The 21852-nt window shown below is 50.2% G+C and overlaps 1 protein-coding gene across 5 annotated transcripts in view; it reads right to left on the bottom strand.

Annotated features, from left to right (window-relative positions):
• The window catches only part of DAB2IP (DAB2 interacting protein), a 158592-nt gene that overhangs the window by 42916 nt on the left and 93824 nt on the right, over nucleotides 1-21852 (bottom strand). The gene's annotated exons all lie outside the window — the stretch shown is intronic.

Genomic DNA, 21852 nt, shown 5'->3' with positions numbered 1-21852 from the left:
GGATTTAGCACATTTTGCCTCATTTTTGCCTCCCCCCATTCTGCCCGCCAGTGGTTTGAAGTTTTCTCACCCTTTCCTGGCAGATGCCATGCAGAGAGACAAGCTCGCTGTCCTTGATCTGCTTTTCAGGGCTTCTATAAAGTAGGGCACCAGCATCAACCCAGCGTCAGGTTTTTGATACATTGCTGGAGTAGCCAAAAATAATAACAGGCAGCTTCAGTCAATCTTTTCCTTCTCAAATCTGCAGCAGCAGCAGCACAGGGGTCCTTTGTGTGGCGGAGCAAAAAAGATGGTGCACGCCAGACTGCAATCCTGGTCAGCAATCCAGAGCCATTCCCGCCCGGAGCTGGGCTCCCGCAGCTCCCGCGTCCTGCACGTGGCTCCTCAGCACGGAGCCCTTGCCTTGTGGGGTCCCCTCTCCCAGGCCATCCGTGGCTTTGCTCTCCCTATTTCCTTTAGCACCTTATCTCCCCGGCCGCTGTGAAACACTAAGGTCAAGTTACAGTTTCACCAAGCCTTTTATCTTTCTGGCAAGGCACGAAAAACGCAGAACCTGAACTTTGGAACGAGCCCTCGCACCTGCAGTGGGTGGAGAGCGGAGCAGACCCAAGGCAGTGGGAGAAGGGATAGTCCAGGTTCTCTGCAGCCCAGCAATGGAACTGGCTGTGGCACGTTCAGACACTTTATAGGAGCCTCTGGAAGGAAGTGCTGAACCCAACAAACATGTGCTTTGGCCTGTGCCCCCGCAGGAAGCCAGCTATCCTGGGAACTGTGGCAGCTCCAGCTGACGTAAGGACCCAGCACAGCTCTGCTGCAGCTTCCACATGACAGCAAAGACCAGCAGGACCCAGCGAAAGAGCTCTGTCTGCTGGGAGCAACCCAGTCAAATTCCCCTGTCCCCAACCTGAAATTCCAGACGGTTTGTGCAGGACTGGGACACGAGCCAGGCATCAGGGGATGAAGTAAGGTTTGACCTTGCAGCCCCTGTGCTCTGTGGGTCTGCTGTGCTGCACATTGATTCTCCACACTCTCACCCTGGTGAATGACAACTGTGTTTTCCCAAAGTAATGCTGGGAGTGGCCCTGCCCCATCGATCCCGCTGGGCTCGGGATGGTGTCTGTAACACACAACCTTCTTGGGGCTCCAGCTCTGGAATGCACAGGCCATTCCTTGCCCTCTCCCTCTCCACAGCCCCTGGACTGAGTACCCATGTGTGGCTCAGCAGGTACAGAAAAAAGCCAAAACTCTACAGACCAGGGCCTTGGGGACCACTTTGCCCCCTTCCCCAGGGAGTGCCAGGCAGTGAAGGAACCACATTCCACTGACTCAGTGTTCAAACACTGCTGCAGGGAACATCACTGCCACTGAGAAGAAACCTGTATGTCAAAGTACTCAGCTCCTTTTATCCAAGCCAGGGCTTAGCCAGCTTCCTTCCAACCTCATCCCTCGCCTGCAAAGGTGGTGTTTCCCTGCAGAAACACCTGTTCTCTGTGTTCAGCAGGTGATAACGCAGGTGTGTGGCACAGCCTGAGCTCTGACTGTCACTGCAGTGCTGGCACCGTCCCTGGGCACTGTACGTGACCTCCACCCCACCCCTTCTCCATATTTGCACCTCCTGTTCCTGATGGGATCCCAGCACCACCCACCCCCCTGGCTCACTGCTCAAGAAATGGCGTTTGGGAAAGGAAAGCTGCTGTGCCCGGTCAGAGGGCAGGGAAACAGTTCCTTTACAGGAAGTTTTCCATTCCCACTCATTATTTGTATTATTTGTAGCCCTCTTTTCTTGAGTCATGTTTTCTCCTCTGGTCCAAGCCAGGCCTGGCTGACTCTGTTTCCTTGGCTGGGCAGAGGAGGATGTCACAGCTTTGCCTCCAGCAAAGCAACCTTTCCACACTCCTGCCATGTTTGCCTTTTGGAGCTATTAAACCCAGATATCTCTCACTTTTTATTGACTGTGAAGCCAGTGCTTTATGCTTTATGACCACGCTGTCTATCACTGGGAAACAAACAATTTTCTAATAACCTTCAAGAGTTAGCACTGGAAGGGCTTGTGATTATCCAGATGTGTTCTAAACTTGAGGTTAAAATGAAATAACTGGTGATGTTGTAAAAGCACTTATTTTATAAAGTGTGAACAATCCCGTATTCCATCATAATTAACATTAACACACATGGAATTGCACAGCTGGCTGGCTGCTACTGGGTTGCTTCTCAGGCACTGGGGGTGGGCACAGTCATTACTGTGGGGCTCCTGTGAGAAACTCCTCAATGCCTGTACTGCAGCCTATGGCACTGTCAAACAAGGTACAGATTTCTCTGCAGACATCACTAAACCGACTGTCAGGACTCCCAGAGTTCCTCCATCAAGCTGCATATTCCCACTGTCACTGCCACACAGCCCCACCGTGTCCCCTTTGCTGCACTTGTGGCTGGTTATTTTGTCCTTTTGGCTCAGTTTCAGCAAAAAGGTAATTGGAGGCTGAAGGGCACAGAAATTACCCAGGCCTCGCACACTGCAGGAACAACAGCCAGAATAAACTCAGAGACTGGGAAAAGATTCCTTCACCTGCCTCATGAAAACGTGCTCCATGTCCCCCAGAGGAGCTGCAGCGACGGGGCAGAGTCGACTCGAGCACCCCTGAGAAATCAGGCACCGTACTGATAACGTTTCCACTGAAGGAATATTCCACTCTGACTGCAGCCACCTTTCACACCGTGTTCAGAGTGACCAGACAGTGGATCTGACCGGCCAGTTTCTCTTTCTACTTGTAATTAGCTTCACTTTTCCACTCTCCTGAACAAGCATTAGACTCTCCTCTAGGAATGTAATCCCAATCACCAAGAAACCTGTCTTTACTGAGATGCCACTCATCTTTTCTGGGGGTTTTATTTAAAACAGAACATTGTCATTAGCAGCAGATTTCTTCCTAAACCTTTTTGTGAGGTCCCATTCCTGCAAACATCCAATATCATTCCGAGCGATTAGTCTCGCTTCAGAGACACCACTTAACATTCAACCACAATTTGAGCCAAGACATTTGCAGGAGTCAAGTTTTGAATTTCAAATCTAAACTACAGAGAGGTACCAGTGGTGAATGACTTTGAGCCTGACAAACACAAATAGATGTTTTAGCATCTAAACCACATTTTCCTGTGATTTGTCCTTCTGTCTAACAATACTGGCCCGTATAATGGCTTCAGTTTAATGGGGAAGAGCTGACTTTGAAGGCTGAATGATGTTCTTCAACAAAATGATGTTCTTAAAAAGCAACATCCAAAGAAGGAAAAGTTTATTATCAGAATAAGGTTTGGGAAGTGTTATTTTGCTGCTGCTGAACTTTCCCATAAAGAAAAAAGAAGAAAGAAAGCTGAAAGCATTTTAAAGTTTGTTTTGATTGTGTTGTTTTAATCCATAGCTGGCACCAGGATATAAAGCTAATTTCTTCCAATTGCTATCTGCCTTCGAGCCAGATAGGTTTTAGTGTCTTTTAGGGATTTAAAGCACATCCTTCTCATGGGAGCCTTCTTTTCAGAGGGGATGAGAGGCTCACACCAATGAAGCTGGTGATTTCTCTGTGCCTCTCAGAGCTGTAACTGCAGACCATCAGTCCAGGGCCTGCACCCACTGTCCCCTGCTCTCCCCTGCCTCTGGTGCCTTGACAGAGACAGAAGCCCTTGGGAAGACACAGAATATTTCTGCACTCTGGGGGCACAGGGCAAAGGCAAACTGCAAGCACTGAGGAATGCTGAAGGCAGAGCCAGAGCTGGTGCCCATTCCTAGCCCAGTCCCTCTCCCTGGGCTGGGAGGAAGCTCTGAGCCTGGGGCTTTTCCTTCTGGAGTGCCTTCCACATCCAGACACCAACAGAAACCAGGAATACTGACACAGGGGCCTCAGCACCTCCACTAACAGCCACATCCATACCAAAAATACAGGTAGGAAAAGGAAATATTCCCACTGCTAACCCTTTTCCAGGAATGACCTGTTTGTTTCTCCTGGAGCAGCGTGAGGTACAGCTCTGCACCAGACCTGGGTCAGCCCCAGCGACCCCCCTGGACCACCCTGGTTCTTGCCATTCCAGACTCCATAAGCAGGGATTAAACTTGGCAAATCCTGGGGCGCACTGCATCACTTCTCCAGCTCATTTTTCTAAGTGCAAGTATCATTACTGCACACTTCACGCAATGCCAAGGGCAGCTACTTCCAGAGCTGATGTAAAAATTGTTATTAAAACTTACAAACTGTGAAAAACTCTTATATAAAAAAAAAAAAAAAAAAAAAAAGTCCAAATCCTGGCACTGCCCTAAATTAAATTACAGCCATGAGCTGCCAGGGGTACCTGGATAAGCACAGAGCCAGGCGTGCGTGCAGTCCTTATCCACAGCCCACACCTGCTGCTCCCGCCTGGAAGTGCCACTAATGAACACCCTGTACAGCCCACAGGGTTCCAGATAAGGGGAAGGTCAGAGTGATGGCTCAGAGTGAGGACCAGACTGAGCGGGGTTCATAAATGACAACCCCATTTTAAACCTAAAATTAATTTTTTTCAATAAATTAGGGCAAGTGAGCTTTCCTCCAGCTCAGACAATGCAGCTTTCCCTGGATATGGACTGCTGGCAGGAGGAGGAGGAGGAGGCACATGTGCTCAGGAATCAATGCTAATACCCTCAAAAATTAATCTCTGAAAATTGCTTCAATGGAATAGAAACGATTTCATATAAATCTCTGTATAGCAAGAGCTGATCGAGTATCACAGTGATACCTGGAGTTAAGTACAGAGAGGAAAAAAAACAGGTTTTGTCTTTTTGTAGCACAGGGTTGGCACAGCCACTCTGCCTTTGTGTGCCTCAGTTTGCCCGCTGTGGGCACGGGGCTGGTGCTCCAGGGAACCTGTGAAAGCTGCTGGGGTCTGCTGAGAGCTACTCAGGGTTACACAGGGTGGATAGAAACACCAGCTATTCTACTTGAAATGAGAGTCATGGTTTGGATTTCAAGATGCAGCCGGGATGGCTCTCTCCAGGGAAGGGAGGGCTGGGCTCTTATCGCAGCCATGGGGAGCGTGTTGGACTCGGGATGTGTTTCTGAATGCCAATGTCTGCACAGATTGTGCCTTCTGGTACCTGCAGGACAAAGCCAGCCGTGGTGGCAACAAGCTCTGCAGATCTAAATCAGCCCTCGGAAGAACAAAGTCTCTCAGCCCGGCTGAATAACGTATTAATTAAAAGAAGACAACGAGCAGCGTGTCAGCTTTGCTGCTGAGAATTCACCCGGGGAGCTGCAGACCTGCAGCCCCCCCTTCGCTCTACCTGAGCCGTGCCCGTGGGGCTGCTGAGCTGCTCCTGTGCCCAGCCCACACCTCTGCACAGATCCTGGGCAGGGGACCCCCAGCCTGCCTGCCTGCAACACAAAAAGGGGCAGCAGAGCCATTCAGGGCAGGGCAGCCCAGACCCAGCACATCTGCCTGCCCAGAAACACTTTTTTCCATCCCCTGGATGGGACATGGATGTTCCTGAATGAGCTCTCTGCATGGATATCTCCACCCTCACCTTCTACACTGGGGAGCCAGAAGGGAGCTTGACCCAAAGCTTCACAGTGGGGAGGGGATGGGGGCAGGAGCAGGGGCAGGGCTGTACAGTTCAGTAGCTGTACAGCAGAAGCAACTTCCTTTTGTAACCAAGCTATTTTAAATCAATCTAGTCAGACAGATGCAAAGCACTAAGACAGATGCACTGAAACTGGTTTGATCCTTGCCTGAACAGGATTAACTTGCTTCAGTTATTAACCAAATTAAACCCCAGCTCATCATCATTGCAAAAATGACTGTATTTTACACTCAGTTGTGCGGAATTTTTGTAGAGGCAGAACGTGGGAGGGTTTTCCTTTGTGGTAGGTGTTCAGGGTCACCACAGAGCTCCCCACAACCCAGCCTGGCCTCAGATAACTCCCTGAGGTGGATCTGTGCCTGTCTCACCTGCAATTTTACTCCATTCCTAATGTCTAAACCTACATTTTAGGCCATTAGCCTGTTCTGATCACAGGAAGAGTTAAAACTATTCAGACACACGAAGAGCCTGAGCTGATGCAAGTAGATATTGAGTTAAAATAAACACATTTGCACAGACCCCTCTTTTCCTGCAGATCCGGATGGGGTTCACTCCTTGCTCACAGTCCTGGCTCTGCCTTTTCCACAAAGCCACTGTCTTTGCTCTGTGGTTCCCAACTCTGCAGAGTTAAATCTGCAAAGTGGATCCCAAAAATTTTTAGTTTACTTTCTTCTGAGAAAATGCAAAATGTTTGGATCTGGAAAGTTAAGAGTTTAGATTTTATTCTTGTATTGAAGTTCTTAAAACACCAATTTCCACAAATATTTTTTTCTTCCTCTGGTGGAATATAAAACCATCATCCAAGAGAGAAGAGCTGACAACCCCCTCTGCCCTGCTGCCCATCCGCTGAACTGCCGCTATGCCAGTGCACTAAACCACTTTTTCTTATCCTGACAGATGCTGAGCTTAGGTCAAATCCCTGGGAATACGTGGGGCCAGCGTATGCTCTCACAAACAGAATTGCAATCTGCTCCTGAGCTGATGAGGCTGCCCTGGATTTACACCAGCACAGCTAAACGTGCTCCGTGTGCAGGGTGTGTGGCCGTGGGCACCCGTGGCTGATGGGCAGCACAGGGGATGTGCCTGCTCTGATCAGAAATCAGATGAGGTGAAGAGAAAGGACAGGGTGTGATGGACCATGGAGTCCCCACCCAGCCTGGTGACATCTCTGTCACGATGGGGAAGTTTAACCAGCTCAGGCTGTGCCGGACTCCCATCGGCTGTTGGAGCAGTGATTGACTCTGGTCACAGCAGCTGTAAATCCATAAATCAGAACCTGCTGCACTTGGGGAGGCAGCTGACAGACTGCGAGGTTTAAGTGACTAGAAAGATTCGAGTCCTTCACCGAGCAGGGCTGTGCTGGCCCAGGGCTGCCAGCTGAGGACTGAACCAGGGCAGGGCTAAGCCAGAACGGCCCCAAAAGCAGGAGGCTGAACTCTGGGGTCCAGCTCTGCAAATCCCTGCCCAACATCCACTGCCCTCACTCTGCCACTCCCAGCCCCTGCCACCCCTCTCCTCGGTCCCTACACCTCTTTTCCTGCCCCAGACTCAATCAGATGGGAACATGCAGAGAAGGCTTAGAAGAAAAAACAAGCTACAAGTGCTGCCCAGGACAAAGGTGAGACCTGCAGCATCCCAGGGAGGGGTAGGGCAGGGAGGCAGCAGGCTCCCACCAGTCCTGGATGGCCCAGATGCCACGGCCAGCACCAGAGCAAGGAAGGCAGAGGGGAGAGCAGCAGGTGGTGGCCTGGTGGGCAGTGAGGGGACAGAGCCCGGGCACCTCCCAGCTCAGAGCTGGGGCTCAGTGGGACTCACCTCGCTCCAGTGCCATGGCCCAGCTGGCTGTGCCTCCACTCCCTGCCAGCCTCCAAGAAAGAGCATGGGTGCCTTTATATGGGTGCCTTTATATGGGTGCCTTTATATGCCATTGCACTGCACCAAAACTGAAAGCACCAACTTAGTTTCCAAATGACCAACAGTGCTCTGAACAAAGCAAAACAAAGTCCAGGATCCCCAGGCCTCTGATGTCACTGTCCTGCATGAGCAGCATAAAGCCTAAAATGACTTCATAAAAATGCTGGGGACGTTTAAAAAGCAGATGCTGTGTGGCCCTGGATTGTATTGTCCTCTTCAAGACATGACTGCCCCCCTGCCATGTCCTGCTGTCCCTGTTACAGGCAGGGGGCAGAGCGGGATCCCTCCAGGGGACACACAGGCACAGCCAAACACAGGTAATTCCACTGAAGCTCCTAAACAATTCAGGTGAAAGTGGAGCTCTTATCAGCAAGAGCTGTGCCACCTCCCCATCCAGGAGCCCACCCACTGCCCCCCAGACAGGTGTCCCTGCCCAGGGTGCTCCCCAAGGGTACATGGGGCTGTTACCCCACGGATAGGTGGGGTACCCATGTTGTGCCCCAGGGGGTTGTTGTACCCCCACATGGGGCTGCAAGGGGGGGACAGTGTTGGGAGACCTCACTCAGTGCCACTTCTCCAGTGCTGCTCAGAAGCAGCAGCCTGGCCACCCCAGTCCACACTGATTTCCCACCGTGAGGGGAAAAGCTTCCTTTCCTGTGCTCAGCCCCCAGTACCTCTGCTCTGCCTGGCTGGGTTTGTAGCTCCCTGACTTCATCCTCCAGCCCAGGTTAACACTGCCAGCTCCTGAATCCCAGACACACACACACACTGCCCCCACGGAGCCCCAGCCCCAGCGGGAATGGTCCCTCTGGAGCCGTCACGTGCGGTGATTCACGCCGGGCTGCGCGCATGTGTCAGCACGGCCTTCCATGAGGAAACCAGCAGCTTGTCAACAGCAATTACACAAACGGACCCTGGCTGGGGGTGAGGAACCGAGCACGTTCTGTGACTAAGTCACTGCATAACCTCCAGTCTTATCTCGTTTACAGGGCACAAGGGCGACAGTTCAGACTGGCGGGCTGGGAGCTGGGATGGGCACAGGGACAGCCCTGGCACAGCGCTGGCTTCGGAGACAGAGAAACAACTGCCAAGGGACAAAAGTGTCCCACGCTTTCTTCTCTTCTGTGCACACTTGAGAAAAGCACCAGTGATGAGGGGCTGGCTGGCTGATGCAGGGTAAAGCAGGGATAACACTAGAGGATCTTCCCTGGGATGAGGGATGGGTTAAGTGCTCTGTGCTCGCCAACCTGCAAAGTCCAGACGCACCAGCAGCTGCCACACAGAATACAGAGAATTTGGGAAAAGCTGCCAAGCACCTTCTCTTTCAAGTGCTCACAACGCTCACATCCATGTTACAAAGGATGAGATAATAACTTAAGATTTTTTGTTTAAGGATTTTTTTTTTGTTTAGTTTTAGTGTTTTATAAAGAGATTAGTGTTGGAGGAAAGTTCAGGAAGCTCCAAGGCTGAACGCTGTTTTTTGGGAGAAGGCAATAAAAAACCACCTGCATGAGGTTGATGTGAGATTCCTTAGTACAGCCTTGGCCTACCTTTGACATGTGGCTTTCCACACTCCATCCCCTATACACTTTATTACCTTATGCACTTTAAGAAACAAAATTACTTTTTAATTCCTTTGCCTACAGAAGTGTGAAAGCAGCTTCTTCATAAATCCAATGAGATCCCAAGTAGAGCCAGGAAGCCACTTGAGTTGTGCACCATAAACACTTCCACGATGTGAATTAATAAGTCTCTCTGAGGATTGGGAAGTGTGCCACATGCAGCATTTCTGAGTCCACAGCCCTTTTATCTAAGTTGTTTTTTCCCTTTATCCTTGTCTCACTCCATGACAGTTTTGAGATTTTTGGCATCCGAACTGCAGCCTGGCTTCTCAAGCTAAACATCAACAGAGCCTTTATATGTACGTGAGAAATGAGAATAGAGACAAAAATAGTTATTAACTCTGCTTTTAGAATACTGAACAAGCGAGATGGCTGTGTGCCCGTGGAGGAAGGGGCCTGGAGCAGTTCTGATCCACATCTGTTCAGCACTGTCCAGTTCTGGCTCCAGCAGAGCCGCTCCCCGGGCCGGATGGGAGGACTTTCCTCCTCCGCTCTGTTCTGTTCCCCAGCAAGGCTGTGTTTGGGCTGTGACCACATTAGCAGGTAGCAAAGAGCACATCTGAAGTGGAAGGCCTGGTGCTGCCCTGTCTGCACCCCGGGGAGGGGAGGTGGCTGCTCCTGGAGCACATCAGTGGGTTTGGGAACGCTCCACGCACCGGGATGGCCCCGTGGTGCAGACCAAGCACCGTGTGAGGGGACAACAGGGAGAGTCAGCTGAGAAGCACATGCCCAATCCACCCTGGGACACTGGCATGGACCCTCTGAGAACCCTCAGCATTCCAAGTGGGAGCCATGTCCATGCCTCGGCCCTGGGAGGCAGGAGTGCTGTGCAGGGACTGTGCTTCCAGCACGGTGACACTCCCTCCTCTCCATCACATCCAGACAAACTGTTTCTCAGAGACCATCCCAGCTTGCTGCAAACACTAAAACAAGTTTGGAAACGCTGGGAACACTGGACTCCATTAAAAAGAGGTGCTCCACGCCAAGGCTGAGAGAACAGGAATGTGACCCAGCGGGACTGCCTTGGCTTGCAAATGGCTCATGGACAAAGCTCGCTCTTTCTCCCTTGCTTTTCGCTGCTGCCAAGCAGGGCCTCGCTCCCTTCATTCTGGCAAGTGTCTTAGGCAAAATGTACAAGAATTTCCCTCCATGGAGTGAATTTTAGAGGGCAAATTGGGAAATGGTGCTGGGTGACCAGCTGGAGTTCAGCAAAGTGCTGGAGCAAAGTCCTGCAAAACTACTGTGGCTGGCAGAACACCTGGCCCAGGACTGCGGGAGGCTGCAATGCCTGTGCCACACTTACAAGAAATTTTAATTATAAACAGGAATAATAGGCATGGCCCAGATCCCCATCCACTGTGTAGTGCTTTCCCCACGCTTTGAAAAAAAGCCACTAAAATCAGAGATGTTCAGCACCCATTATAAGGCTGCTAAAAACTCCACAGCTCCTTTGGCAATTACTATAAAATACTTGCAGGCAGTTTTTAAAGGCATTAGTGAGATAAAATGAAGAAAAGAAATACTGCTGTTGAGAGGTATGTTAACCATTTGCCTTATCATCCAGCCACTTTATTTTAATGAGGTTTGTTTTACTTCTGATATTTGCTTTGTCACACAGTGCAAGTCTCTGAGTATTTCTGGGGGAGATAAATGACTTTTGAGCAGGTGGGGCTGGGAGTGCTGCGGGCTGTGGATGCCAGCCAGGCTGGGCACACTGGAAATGCAGTTGTCACTCATGCCCTGTGTCACTGTGGGCAAGCAGAGCCTCTGCTTCCATCACACCAAAGCTCTGAGGGCTGTAGATCAGAGGTGTTTGGAGAGAGCCACATGTCGATCCCGCGAGTGGGAACACGGCTACAGGAGTTTTATTTATGGTGATATTAAATATGCAACAATCATTCCCCAACATCAGAGTAATAAACATCACTGCTCCATCTGATCTGGAATCAGCAAGCATGCTTCTCACATTCACAGGGAGAGACAAAATGCTAAATTATTTATGCTTTGACTATGAACAAATAGAGAGAAATAAGTGAATTCGGTACAAAGCAGCAGAGCAGATTCGGGGCTGATTATTGTACATCCTTCAATCAAAACAGACTCTGTCATTTCTCTAAACAATTGTTCCTCCTCCAAAAAAAAAGTGGGTTAAGGCAGTCTAATTGAGGGATCAGCAGAACAATTTCTGACAAGTTTTTTTCAGATCTGCCTTCCCATGCACAACCACTACCCCTCTCACTCCCTGAGTGTTTATCAGGATACAGCACCAGCAATCCCATAGGAAAGCAGGAGCTGACTGACTTCCCAGGACATGAGAAGATCCAGCTGGTTGATAGGAGCAAATATATTCCCAACTATGTTTTACAAAAACTTCTAAACCAAAGCAATTCCATGTGGTCACCAAGTACCAAAGCAGCAGAGGAAGATCCCAACTTGGGCCATTCTGCCTCATATTTGCACTTCTTATCACGTGACAAACTGCTCAAAGCCAGGCTCAGTCCATCTCTAATGATTTCTGCTCCACCCTGTTCATTACAGAGTGGAACAGCCCTGCAAATGTCAGTCAGAAGTCACAGAGTTGTCACCTGGCCATAAAGCGCCGCCTCCACACGGCGCTGCCTTCTCCATGCATGGGCAGGAGGCACAGGACCTGCCCAGCCCTGGGAGCAGGGCCTGCCAGGGGAGGACAGGCACTTCTGAGCCCTGTCCCTCAGCCAGAGGCCAAAGGGGAGCCCCCAGCACAGGGCTCTGGTCCTGCAGGTCGTGCAGGGGGACATGGTCCCCCACCACACTGTGCTGGGCTCAGCAAGTCACTGCAAGGACACCAAACACCCTAAATCCAGTGCTTTCACTGCACCTGCACAGGGCTCTGTATGTTTATTCAACACTTCCCTGCCCATACAGAAGGCTGAAAACACCATCACAGTAATGAACTCATTTATGATCATTACAGTGATTATCCAAGGAGGGCTGGAAGTTTCGGGGCTGTTGTGCAAGGCTGGGGAGCTGCAGACCAAGGGTTCTCCCCCATTCCCAGCCCCAGCTGTGGGAAGAGGAGCAGTTCTCTGGATGTGGAGTGTATGGCCATGCTGAGCCTCTGACGGATTTTAAACATCCCAGGAAGCTCAGCCTTTAAGTGAATGAATCAAAGACGCTCCAGAGCTGCACAGACACCTCCCTGCTTTCCATATAAATGCAGGATCACTATTACACCTTCCACGCTGCCCTGAGACCTGCGGCCAGAATTAGCCCATGTTTGCCATGCCCCACTGACATTTCAAGCTTGGCAGGTATAAAAATCCACAGGGAAAGTGGTGCAACTGCAGGAGGAATGACAAGAATTCTGGGACAGCAATGCCCTCAGAGCCTGATTTTCAGCAGCCACCTCAAGCCCTCTGCTACCCACATGTGTGTGCATGTGATAGGGAAAGGGATGAGATGGGAAAGAGGGGATGAGAGCTGTCCTTCAATTTCTCAACAGTTTCTTAACTTAAATCCTTCATTCTGAGTTTAAGTACTAAATCAGGCTCAAGGAAGGAAAAACTTAATTAATCAGAGGTAGCCAAGTTCAAAGTGCGCCTGGGGTCGGCTTTATTACTCCTTCACTTTGGAGGTGCAGGGTTTATGGATAATCCCTGTCTGCTGCAGAATGACAACTATGTGGTGCCTTGTATTATTTCCTGGCAGTAACTACATTTGAAGGTCTCCTTTCCTTCCACTCATCTTTTTAAAGTTTAATATTGCCACAGAAATATAACCGAGGGCCATCTATAGCACGAGGGTTTAAAATACCACATCCAGCCTGGTGACATCACGTCCCAGCTCCACACTGTACCTTGCACACTCCCCTCACCAAGGCTTTTGATCCCAGTGAAACTGGGAATTACTGGACATGAGCAAGGGCTGTGTGGTGTCCTGAGGTACCAGGCCAAGGAAGCCCACTGTCATCTGCTTATTGAGTATCTCCACATCCATAAATCTGCTGCTTAGTGCAGGGAACCAAATCATCATAACAAACACTTGATTATCTCCATAACAAACACTTGATTATCCACATGGATAGAATCACTCAGGAATTTAACCAATACCAACAGCCATCAATTATTTACCTGATTAAACCCCAGCAATGCTAACACCATCAAAAGCAGAATCAGGTCTCTGTGGAGCATCCCCTGCCCAGGGGACTGGCCCAATTCAAGAGGGTGGAGGGATGTCCCCTGCTGGGTCCCCCTCGCTCAATGCTGGAGTGTTGGGACACTCAGCCTGTTCAGCCTGCCAGGAAAGGCTGAGGGGCACGAGGACTGGGCACACTCCAGAGCCAGGACGTGAGAGGGACAAGAGCTGCTCAAGCTGCAGGACAGTACCAGTGAAACAAGGGGCTCAAAGCTGTCTGTGAACAGATTCAGGCCTGGAAATCAGGAGAGGGCTTTTAACTGCTAGAGGAGTGAAATCCCAGATGAGGAGGAGGGAGAATGGGGGAGAAAACCTCAGCGATGTCAAGATGGAGAAAATATGGTTATGAAGGATATTCCAAAACATGGCCATCAGGAACAGAACAGGTCTGGATCTGTTGAACAAAGAGGTCCCTTCTGGTCATACAGAAAAGGGCCTGGCTGCTCTAATGACTTCCTGAGTCTGATGGTTTCTTTGGCACGGACAGAGACACAGCCAGCTCCTGGATATCCCTCCCGGAGCTCTGGTGAAGAAGGACAAGTTGAGGCAGAGGTATCCAAGCACAGCAGCTGCTCCCAACCACCCCAGCAGCCCTGGCAAGGCAGGGCAGATTAGGACGATCCGGGAGGCTGCAGTGATTCCACGTGGGGCTGGATTAGCCATTCCACGTGGGGCTGGATTAGCTCCCGCCTGTCCCACCGGCAGGAGTGAGCACACAGAGAGCCCCCTTCCCACCAGCCCCACCACGGGTGGCTGCAGGGACAGGGGTGGCTGGTCCCCAGCCAGGACAAGGCAGGTGCCCTGGGCTCCCCAAGGGCTCCCTGTGCTGGGATCCCTGCCAAGACCAGCATCTTCCAGGGAAACATCTGTTGGGCCTGGGACGGTGAGTCCCACCCCATGCCTAAACAGTAAAGCCAGCATTTAGTTCCTTCATCTCCACACCAAGTATCTCATTTCAATTTAATTTCACAGTTGTAATGGATTTTTCAAAAATATTCAAGAACATATTTACTTTCCAACATCTTATTTCCTTTCACATTTGAAAAAACTTTCTATCTAATCCCTCAAGTCATCCTACAGTCTGAATAATTTCAGGTTTTTAATCAATAGCTGTCAGACTTGTCAAATTACTTTAGGGACCACAAAGCAATTTTTAAACATTCATAAACCCTCGTAGAACAGTTAAGTGCACTGAATTTTAAAAGAAAGAGGAACTGAATAACACTGATCAAATAGGATTATATTCTGGCAAATTATAAATTAGTTTTTTTATGAATCATCTCACAGCTACTTATCTAGTGTCAGGCTTCTTCTGCTGCAGGAAGAAGTGACTGTTCACCTCTGGAGAAAGAAGCCTTTTCTCTCCTGCCTCTGACCCTCCTAAGCAGGAACAGGGTGCGACGCTTTTTCTGTTGTCCTTTTTAAAAGCAACATCATTACCCAGCCAGCTACCCTGGGGTTCTCTCCATCATCCTCCTGCCTGGGCCAGAGATGGCCAAGCTGCTGCTCTGAAGCTCTACAAATGCATCTTGGCTCCTGGCATCCTTCCCAACCCTGTCTTTGCTTCCCAGTGTGCTTCTGGCACGTGAATCTGTCTGACATGTCAGTCTAGAAATGAGGGTCGCCAAAAGTTCTCCATTTATTGGACATCTGTACCAAACCACAGCTTGAACCCTTTATGGGGAGGATTTTCCACACTGCACAAAGTCAAACTCTGAGGTGAGTGTGGGAGCCTGTGCTGCTGTTGCCTGTTCTGTGCTCGTTCTGGGAGTAGAGATAAAGAATGTCTGAAGAAGTCAAACATGTTTATCCAGAAATGACTTTACACACAACAGTCCCACGTCACCATCGCAGCGTCTTTCTTAAATTTGAGGGATGTGGCCTGAATAGGGAGGGAAAAAAAAAAAGCTTCATAGCTACAGCAAGAATGCTGGAAGACTTCCAGGAAAAAGTACAGCCCAGATCAAAGACGAGCTGAAGGATGCTCAGAAGAAAGGAACGTCTGGCTGGCCACATGCAGACTAACAAGCCTCCATCCTCCTCCTTCCAGCAGAACTGATTCCTCAGAACCACCCCAAACACACCTGTGCTGCTCCCGCTCCCCTGGCAGGCCGGGGCTCTCCTTGTCTCAAGAAGGAGCCCGCAGGGAGCCTCAGCCCGTGGGGCTGTGCTGAGGAAGGAGCTGGGCCCTGTCCATGGCACTGGATGCACCAGGACATTCCTGGTCCTTGGCTGCTGCAGACAGGAGGGGCCAGGACAGTGTTTTCCTGAGGAAGAGCTGTCAGCAGGAGAGATCACTGCTCCAGGCAGGACAGGGGGGTGCTGAGGTGCTGCAGACAGGCACTCTCTGCTGCTGCTTCACACCCAGCACAGAGCCAGCCAGGAACCAGGGCACAGGCCTCCCAGATCCTCCTCTGGAACACTTTACCTTCTCCTATGCCCTGCTGCAGAACTGCCAGTGCTCCCACCTTAAACACCCCTTGGCTCTGCATGTTCTGCATGTGCCTTCTGCCAGAGATGTGCAGTTCTGTCTGTAAAGCCCCTAAACACCAAACAATGCCTGCTTTTAACCTCCACACCGGTTTCTGGTTTCCCAAAGGACTCCTGCTGTTGCCAACCCCATCAGCTCAGCTCTGACAGCGACAGGGGAGCCCTGTCCTCCCCTCCCTTCCCGACAGCAGCTGCCACACGCCAGCCCAGGCACAAATGCCCCGGGGCAGGATCTCCAGCAAACACGGATCTGTGACATCCAGCTGACCTACTTCTGACAAAGGCTCCATGTCCCAGCCACGGCTCAGGGAGCTGAACCTGTCCTGGCCTTGGGAAGCCTTGCTCCTGGAGCCCAGGTGGCCAACATCTGCCCCAGCTGCTCCCTCACGTCAGCTGGGGCCGGGCATGATTCACACACACAGCTCTGAGCGGGAGCTGGGAAGGGCAGAGGAGGAACTGCTTGCCAGTCCAATTCAGACGGAAACGTGGGATGTCTGGCTGATTCACAGTTGCTTATTTTTGTAGTTCAAGCTGAAGATGCAAAAATTTTTCTCAATGAGAACATCTCAGCAAGTTCCGATGTTTTTAAGCTTGCTTTGCTTTTCCGAGTGAGGTGCTGAGTGGGTTTGTCAAGCTCGGCATCACAGACATCAAAAATCCGATCTTCTCATTCAGCTTTCTCTGTATTTTGCTTCTTTCCCTGCATTTGGCTTTTTTTACCTTCATTTAGCACTCATTGCTGTTTGCCCAGTAAACCAGAAAGCCAAACACAGCTCAGCAGGCTGTGCTAACACACAACAGCTCACACAAACACACGTGCAATTACATGTGTTGACTGTTCTAGGCCAGAACAGTCTCAAGACCTAAAACACCCAGTAAAGAATGACAAATCTAAATAAACAGGAACGGGACACCGAGCAGAGAAGTTCAGCATAAATGATGGACCAGCTTTTCCTTTCAACTGAAATGATTAACCCCCCAAATCACACTTGATAAGGATTCAAACATTTCATTACTTTGCGTTAGTAATAATAATAAAATCGAAGTGCTTTTTGTCATGAGATACCTTGCTCAGGGATTTGTTAAAGAACATTTAATTACAGGGCTATTTCATTAAATGTAAAATTTAAGCTGAAGACAAGAGGATGTGATTTGGGGGAAAAAAAAAGTAACAGTGAAAAAGAGGCACTTACAGGGTCCAAAAGGAGATGAACACCCTAAAAGAAGCACTGAAGAGAAATTCAGAGAAAGAAACCTTCCTGGGGACCCCCAGGACAATAAACAGAGGGAAGAGGACTGAACAAAATACAACCAGACTAGGGGGAGAAAGCTCCACAAATGGAATAAGAAAGTTAAAACAACTACTTCAGACATGAATTTTGGGCTGACTACAGTGCCCTCGACCTGCTTCCCAATCAGCTGGGTGCGTGTCCTTCCCCAGGAGGGTAAACCAGAGGCAGCACAGAGGCAGGAGCTGCCCACGCCACCACCCTGCTGTCCTGGATTCCCCCGCTGCTCCTGGATCTGCCCTCCTGCACCCACAGCAGAGGAAGGCTCTGGGAGAGCTGAGTGTTTGTTTTCCAACAGCTTGTCCTTATCAGTATTTGTGGAAGCATTTCAGAAACTCCATCAGTGCCTCAGGGAGCTGTGGGAGTGGGAGCTGGGAATGACTCGGGAACTGGCCGGAGCAGTTCAGCTCCTGCACGTGGAGGGGTGGGAGCAGATCACATCCCACCTCCCCTCAGTCCCAAGGTGAGTGGGAAGAGAAAAAATATCAAACAGAAAAGCTTGGATCTGTCTGAATGCATTATGTTTCTCTTAAGCCAAGGCTGTACCTTCTCTTTCCAGAGCGTTTTCCTACACCTGCCAATGCAGTCTTTTTCCTTTTAAATAGTCAGTGCTGCTTCCAAGCTGTGTCTGCAACACTTCCAAAACTGATAGTTTCCCTAATATGAAAAACAAAACCCATCCTGAATTAATAATGGCCCCCAAACCCTTTACTGTCGTGCTGGCACAGTGTTACCCCTAAATATCCCCAAGAGCCGTTTAATCTGTACCTGCCGGCTCCAGGCGCCTCTCGGAGCCCAGCTGTGGGACTGGCACTAAATGGACTCCCCACCCAGCTGGGCTTCTGGGAGCACTGGTGTTAATGGACAGAAACACCCACTGCTTTCAGAGCTGTAAGTGCTTTTCACAGCTGAGTAACTCTGGGCCCCACCAGCCAGGATACGGCTGCGGTGGGAAATACGATGGGAAGAATGCCATTCCCCTCCTGGAAGCTCTGTGCTTGTCATCACCTGTAACGGGATGCTCTGAAGGGAGATCCACCACCAACACAGAAAAATGAGGACATGTTTTGAAACTCCACCGAAATGCTCGATGGTCTGGGAAGGTTTCTGGTGGAAAAGTGGAGGAAATGCCATATAAAGTGGCCAAATAGTTGGCCAGTCCGGCTGAGGAGAGAATTCCAGCATGGCACTGCCCAGACAGGTGGGCAGGACTGGGACAGGGCTGGGAGGTCCAAGACCACGTGAGTTATCCAGTGCTACACCTCGTTCCTCTCATTAAACAGGCAACCTGGGTTAGGAATAGAGTTCCATGGAAATACTGTGAGGTCTGGCCTTAATATGCTCAGGTTTATAATTAACACCAACTTTAGTGTCTCTGCAGGCGAAGGGGTCTCTGGGGTCCTTGATCAGGGAACAATTCTACCTAAGGCCTGGACTGCTGGGGTGTTACAGCTGTACATGCAGCAGGAGCTCAAGGCTCCAACAGTTTGGTTCTAAAGTACTTTCAGGGGATCTAAAAGGACTTTTAGAGGATCTGAGCAGGCACAGGGTCTCAGTGTTCCATAAGGCTGCCAGGGCAGTGGAGAGGCTGGAGCATCATTTCTAACCAGCTCCTGACTAAGCAGGAGGAAGAAGCAGAGATGGAAAATACCCTGAGGCTATCAGATGGTGTTTAAAAAAAAAAGAGGTTCCATTGAGAAACTGCTGCTGGGATTTGATTTGCTGCCATTCCCATTGGCATTTCTGGGAAATTTCCTCTTTATAAATAAAATATATTTTAAAGTAAAATGCCTCGCTTCCAGGTTTTCTGGTGCAAGCCAGTGAAGAACACTGCATAATGTCTTTGTAGAAAATAAAGCTCAATTATCTAATAGGCCTCGGATCTGTGCTGCAATCGTAGCAACGGGGCTGGGAGCCCTGAGCAACAGGAACTGTGCAAATATATAAAGTGAGCAAAGCCACAGAGATTCACCATTTCAAACAAAAACTGCTACAGTCATCCAGTCACTCAATTCTGCCATCTGTGAAATGGGAATACAGTCTATAGCAGCTGCCTTGAAGAGACTGTAGAATCAGAGGATCCCAGACTGATTTGTGTTGGAAGGGACCTCAAAGCCCATCTCCTTCCACCCCCTGCCATGGGCAGGGACACCTTCCACTGGCCCAGGTTGTTCCAAGTCCCATCTGAACTGGACAGGGACAATTCCAGGGATGGGGCAGCCACAGCTTCTCTGGGCAACCTGTGCCAGGGCCTGCCCACCCTCACAGGGAGGAATTCCTTCCATATATCCAACCTAAATTTCCCCTCTTTCAGTCTGAACCCATCACTCCTTGTCATATCACTGCATTCCTCATAAACAGGCCTGCTCTGACGTTAGGAGGACTTGTACAAGTGTGATTAGAAAATAAAAATATATATCTGTGTTAGATATTACTTTTCCAAGAGCATTTTCCTGTAAGGTGCTGGGAGACCCAGCTGACTTCCTGGCCTTTGGTGAGATGTTTCTCTGTCCTTTCATTCCTCTTTCTAGCCCAGCATCCCACACCAAGTTCCCAGTCCATCTCACACGGCCTCCTGCCTCTGGCAGTAGCTAATAGCTGATGTTTCAAAGGAAGGCAATCTTGTTAACAGAGGGAAAATACAGTTCCTGACCCTTGAAGGCAGGCAGACAGAGCCCTCAAACTTTTGATTTATTCTTCTTGCTGATGTTGGTTGCTTAGCTACAAACATCCTCAATGCTCATAAAAGCCTCTCTCCATTAGTCCTCACCGCGAGGTTTTAAGTCCAGCCACAGTTTATTTTTCTTGAAACCTAGGTGATGAAATTTCATGTTGCTGCTACATCTGCGATGCAGAATGCCCTGTTCCCTCTCCAGATCCTGGGTAACTGCTGCTAGCAGGGGCACAGGAGGATGTCAGAGGAGGAGGAGAGAGGTCACCTCCAACACCAAAGATGGGCAACAGCGCCCGGCTCTGATGTCAGAGCACTCTTAAAAAAGGAAACAGAAAGGAAGAAAGAAAAACAACGAAGAGCCAAGCCTGATGAACCAAACTGAGCCTGCAGCTCAACCAGCCCTGCTGGCAGCTCGTGCCACGGATGTCCGAGGCAATGCCTTGAAATCTGACGGCTCTGCTCGGCATCTGCTGACGGGCGACGTGCGGAGCCGGAGGCTCTCGGGGGAAACCATCCGTGGGCAAATCAGGCTGGATGGGATCAGCTGGTACAAGTCTGGCACAACAAGGGCAAAACATCCCAAACACATGACGTCATCCCCTACAGACCTCCCTCTCCCCAGCCCCCGTGTCCTGGATTGCCCCAGGAGGGGGTGGCTGCCGCTCCCTCCTCTGCGGGGGCTCCCCCGGGGCTGCTGCCAGGAGGGAGTGTTTGTTAACCGGGGTCCAGCTCCAGCTCCAGCTCCAGCTCCCAGCCTGCACTGCCTCTGTGTGAGGGGCAGGAAAAGGCCATCAACAGGTGCCATGAGTCAGTGGGGAATGGTGGTCTGGTCTCAGACAGGGAGAAATGAAATTACTGCGAGAACAATCCCCTTGCGGAGCTGCCCGGCAGAGAACAAAGGGAATGGTTCTGGGTAGGAACCCGGGGACAATGGTGGCACCAGCTGTGGGGACAGGGCAGGCGACAGAACTCAAAGGTGGCTTTTTTTCCTGCCTGCTGAAATTAGAGAACAATGAGCAAAGCCTCTGTGGTAGGAAAGGGAAGCAGCTTAGCAGGAACACACAGCCCTGGCACCCGAGTGCTTCCAGTAGATCAGCAGCACCCAGCTCCTCCCAGCCCAGGCTGGAAGGCAGATCTTTATGTGATCCCAAAATTACTGGATAGGAATGAGCAGACAAGCGCAGAGAGCTGTGAGTGCTGTCACATTCTGATGACTAAAGGCTGGAACACCTGAACAGCGGAAAGCACCTTCTGGGCTAACAGTGCCTCACGTTCAGTGAGCAGGTAACAGAGGAATGTGCTGGGAGTCAAGGGTCCCTTTATCAAACTAATTTTTTAACTAACAACCTTGCACCGATGCCAGGAGAGAAGCAGAAAGCTCCCAGTCAGCACTGCACTGCAATCAGCGATTAATTTGTTGCCCGACGCTTTGCTTGCTGCCCATGACAGAGCTCATAAATCCTCATTTTTATTGATGTCCTGGCCGAGGGGCCATGCTGGAAAAGGCTGGCTTGTGCTGCAGGTGTCCTGGGCAATCACCTTGCAGGATATGACAAACTGCTTAGAGGCTTTGTTAGAGCCTTTTAATCATTTTATCAGCCTCATTCTTGTTTTTATTGTCTTTGCTGTAAATCCATGGCCGCGGCTCAATTTGCATCCTGCTCTTTGTTGGGGAGTGGAGTGTGGGACCCTGGCATCACAGCAGGGCACCTCTCAGTGCCACAGCCCCAGCTAGACACACTTCCAGTGCCACCAGCAGGGTCCCACTCAGGCCCAGTGAAGCTGGGGCCTGTTCTCCCTCTCTGTCATGGGTGCTGGTGTTACCACAGGGGACGGCATAACAGGAGGAAAATAAACTGTGTCTGTTTAAAAAAGACAGAAATTTCCTATGCAGTGAAAGGGTGGAAGAAGGAACCAATGCTGGGGGAAGGGAGGCTCTCTTGGAACAGTCTTCAGGTATTGTCTGCTGGACAAGTCTTTAAAAGTATTAAAGTCTGAGTCTTAACAAGTCTTAAAAACCGGGTCTCCAGCACCTAAAATTGGGACTGAACAAATCAGTGCCTTTACATGCTGCTACCCCAGGTGATA

Source organism: Myiozetetes cayanensis, unplaced genomic scaffold, assembly GCF_022539395.1.
Source record: "Myiozetetes cayanensis isolate MyiCay16 unplaced genomic scaffold, myiCay2020 scf23, whole genome shotgun sequence".
In the NCBI taxonomy this organism is placed as follows: domain Eukaryota; kingdom Metazoa; phylum Chordata; class Aves; order Passeriformes; family Tyrannidae; genus Myiozetetes; species Myiozetetes cayanensis.
This window is presented reverse-complemented; position numbering and strand designations above follow the sequence as displayed.